At 40.8% G+C, this 4,332-nt stretch overlaps 1 protein-coding gene across 2 annotated transcripts in view; it reads left to right on the forward strand.

Moving 5' to 3' along the window:
• Positions 1 to 4,332, forward strand: part of LOC104995808 (dymeclin-like) — a 64,353-nt gene that overhangs the window by 848 nt on the left and 59,173 nt on the right. The window lies entirely within an intron of this gene.

Raw genomic sequence — 4,332 nt, forward strand, 5'->3', positions numbered from 1 at the left:
GAACCCTGTACCCATTAGAAGTCACTCCTTATTTTCCACTCCCTCACTCCCTGGCAACTAGTGATTGTGTTTTAACTGAAAGGTGAGAGGGTGGGAAGTTAGCTCGTCGAGTGTTGGTGAACAGTACTGGGTTAACAGAGTTGATAGGATGATAGTACTGAAATACAGGGAAGTACTGGGATGATTGTAATAGTGCCAGCAGAGGAGTGCTCAGGGTAGACTTGCTAAGGGGGAGGTTGAGTAGAATCCTTAGAAGAGGGGAAGGTTGGAGGGAGAGATGTGTAGAGAGAAAGTGTGCTGAAAGAGATGAAAACGTGTGTGTAGACGGTGGAAGAGGGACCCCGGAAGAAAGTGCGTGTGTGTATGTGTGTGTGTGTTTAGAGCACCCTTTCAGAGGGACCCTGACTGTATGTGTGTGTGTTGTGTGTTTAGAGCACCCTTTCAAAGGGACCCTGGCTTTGGGCGGATCAATTGAGGGCTCAAGAGAGGAACTGGAGGTGGGAGGGAAGAGGATCTATGGGAATAGGTGAATGGTTGCTGCTGAGCTTGAAATTTACTAATGATGTAGATTTCTGAATATCCTGCTTTGTGTTGTTTATCTTGGATAATTCTGTAACTCAGATAGACTGAGCAAATATAACTCTTGCCATTCTGCAAATGAAGAATCAGCCTTTTAGCTGATAGGTGACTTCCTGAAACTCATTAGATTAGTAAATCAGGCAAAATGAGTGGGAATAAAATAGTAATTGATGCACGTGGTGAAAATTGAGGTGGGGCAGATGTTATAGGAGGGCTTCCCAGATGGCTCTGTGGTAAAGAATCCACCTGCCAAGCAGGAAATGCAGGTGAAACTCGGGTTCGATTCCCTGGAGAAGAAAATGGTGACCACTGGGTCACCATTCTTGCCTGGAGAATCCCATTGACAGAGGAGTCTGGTGGGCTACAGTCCATGGGGTTGTAAAAGAGTCAAACAGGACTTAGTGACTGAACAACAAATGTTACAGGAAGGAGTTTTAAACTATTCACCTATTAAATGTCTTAAATTCATATTATGATAAATAGGTCAGGGACTTTGTACTTTTTAATTTGGAAAAGTTCAATCTGGGCTAATATAATATACCCCCATGTACTCATTACCCAGCTCTAACAGTAACTCAGGCTAATTTAATTTCATTTATGGCTCTGTCAATTGCTAGTCCCACTCCAAATATTTGTAAATATAGTCCCACTTCAAATATTTGTAAATATTTGAGTATATATCTCTAGAAGATTGAGTCATTCTTCTTAATATACCCACAATATGATTAGCATACACCCCAAATAATCTCTTGTATATTTAGAAGGACTTATTTTTTAAAATGTGGCATCCATCTGATACTGAATAAGCAGTGCAAACATTTTGATGCTTGACTTTCTGAAAAATATAGTATTATTTCCAGATTTTTCCAGTCAATCCTGTTCTCCTGACGCTTCTATTTTCTTGGTTGATATGGTTCATTCTTCTATAGAAAGTTTTAAGAATTGTCACTTTGGCTGGCTTTTTAGTGGATGGAGTTTTGTGAGAGCATGAGAAAAATAGAAGTGAACTATATCACAAAATGCACAAGTAACTTATCTCTGATAATGCTTTAAGTATTTGGGCAGTTTGATTATGCTTCTCTCCTCTAGACAATTTCACATATTGTTAGAAGTTGTTTAATGTGTGTATGTTAGTTTTCTATGATTACTCTAACAAATCACAAATTTAGTGGCTTAAAACAATACAAACTTGTTCTTTTTTAAAATCATTTATTTGGCTGTGCCGGGTCTCAGTTGTGGCATGCAGGACCTTCCATCTTCATTGCACCATCTGTGATCTAGTTGTGGCCTACGAACTCTTAGTTGTGGCACATGGGATCTAGTTCCCTATCCAGGGATGGAACCCCGGCACCCTGCATTGGGAGTACAAGAGTCCCAGCCACAGGAATACCCGGGAAGTCCCCAAACTTATTCTTTTGAAGTTCTGTGTTTTAGAAGTCCAAAATGGGTCTCACCGGGCTAAAGTTAGTTGGTCAAGCCTGTATTCCTTTTGGGAAGTTTCTAGGGGAGAATCTGTTTCCTTGCCTCTCCCAACCACATTCCTTCGTTTGTGACCCTCTTCATCTTCAAAACCAGCCGCGTTGCATCATTCTGTTACGCAGTTGATCTGACCACAGCTGGGAAAGATTCTCCATTTTTAAGCATCTATGTGATTAGATCAGGTACATCTGGGTAATTCAGAGTAATTTCCCCCAACTCAAAGTCCTTAACTTAAGGATTCCTGCAAAGTCCCTTTTGCTATGTAAAACACCAGAAACACAGGTTCCAAAGATTAGGATGTGGACATCTTCGGGAATTGTTACTCTGCCTATCACAGTATGTTCGGGCATACTTTGTTAAGTGATTTTGTTTGCTGTTACAAATGCAGTGTGTCATCTTTCACTTCGTAAGATAAAGGGGTTAGTGCTAGAGAGGACTGTTTCATTTTCCCTTTATTGATGGTAAACGGATAATGTGGGAAATGTCTGTGGCATTTGTAGAGTGAGACCTTTTTTAAAAAAGTGCAATAATGTGTAAAGTCTTTCTGTATTTCATTTCGGTCTTTTTCACATTCATGTTTTTTCAGTATTGCATACTTGTAATCAGAGTGTATATATAATGCTCAAGTCACAGGACACTCTGGGGGAATGATGGTTCCCTGCCCGGAGTGAGAGACCAGGTGCTGTCTGTCCTGGTGGGTGATGGAGGCACCTCCAGTTCAATAGGAAGACAGAGGGAGAGAAAGTTTTCAGGAAGAACGAACTGCTGTGAGAGTTGGGCTCGAATTCCCTTCCAGGATTTTCCTTAATGTGACTCAGCTGCATGGTTGTGGGCCTGAAAAGCAGAGGATCATGATGGCCTTTGCTGCTCTTCCTTTCCCAGGCTGTGGAGAAGATGCTGAAACTTCTCAGTAGAGATTTCAGGAAGTCCTGTACTTTGGCATCCTGTTTCTTGAGGGGGCTCCACTTTCCAGCTTAGCTCTCAGGGTCTTAACTGCCTCTGAGCATGAAGGTCTTGTCTCTCTGATGGTGGTGTGTTTTAGCTTACCGCTAAGCCAAATATAATGAAAATATAATAATAATAATATTAATAGGTAATAATTACTTATTATTATTAAAAAGTATAATGGGAATCGTTAAATATCTGTGCCTATCTTTAAGCTTATTTTCCCTCGTAAGATTCTTAGTTGAGCTTAACTCTATGAACTTCTTAAAAGCTGCTTGCAGTTTTAAGTGATCCTTGTGTTGGTTTGTTCGTAGACGAAATAATCGAGGAGGGCTGAGAAGAAGTTTACATAGCTCTTATATGCTACAGACTTTTTGTTTTCATTCTTTTAGGAAAGTTTGGTCAATAGTTTTTGATGTCTTCTCTAGTTTTTAGCATTGTTTTAAAAATTCAGACACCAGGTAAGGGGTGGGGATGGGTGAAATGGATGAAAGTGATCAAAAGACACAGATGTCCAGTTATGGAATAAGTCATCTAGGAATGTAATGTGCAGTGTGGTGACTGTAGTCAATAATACTGTATTATGTGTTTGAACTGGACATGGAACAACAGACTGGTTCCAAGTAGGAAAAGGAGCTCGTCAAGGCTGTATATTGTCACCCTGTTTATTTAACTTATATGCAGAGTACATCATGAGAAACGCTGGACTGGAAGAAACACAAGCTGGAATCAAGTTTGCCAGGAGAAATATCAATCACCTCAGATATGCAGATGACACCACCCTTATGGCAGAAAGTGAAGAGGAACTCAAGAGCCTCTTGATGAAAGTGAAAGTGGAGAGAGAAAAAGTTGGCTTAAAGCTCAACATTCAGAAAACAAAGATCATGCATCCGGTCCCATCACTTCATGGGAAATAGATGGGGAAACAGTGGAAGCAGTATCAGACTTTATTTCTCTGGGCTCGAAAATCACTACAGATGGTGACTGCAGCCATGAAATTAAAAGATGCTTACTCCTTGGAAGGAAAGTTATGACCAACCTAGATAGCATATTCAAAAGCAGAAACATTACTTTGCCAACAAAGGTTCGTCTAGTCAAGGCTATGGTTTTTCCTGTGGTCATGTATGGATGTGAGAGTTGGACTGTGAAGAAGGCTGAGCACCGAAGAATTGATGCTTTTGAATGTAGTGTTGGAGAAGACTTGAGAGTCCCTTGGACTGCAAGGAGATCCAACCAGTCCATTCTGAAGGAGATCAGCCCTGGGATTTCTTTGGAAGGAATGATGCTAAAGCTGAAACTCCAGTACTTTGGCCACCTCATGCGAAGAGT

The sequence above is a fragment of the Bison bison genome, unplaced genomic scaffold, assembly GCF_000754665.1.
Source record: "Bison bison bison isolate TAMUID 2011002044 unplaced genomic scaffold, Bison_UMD1.0 scf7180017864287, whole genome shotgun sequence".
In the NCBI taxonomy this organism is placed as follows: Eukaryota; Metazoa; Chordata; class Mammalia; order Artiodactyla; family Bovidae; genus Bison; species Bison bison.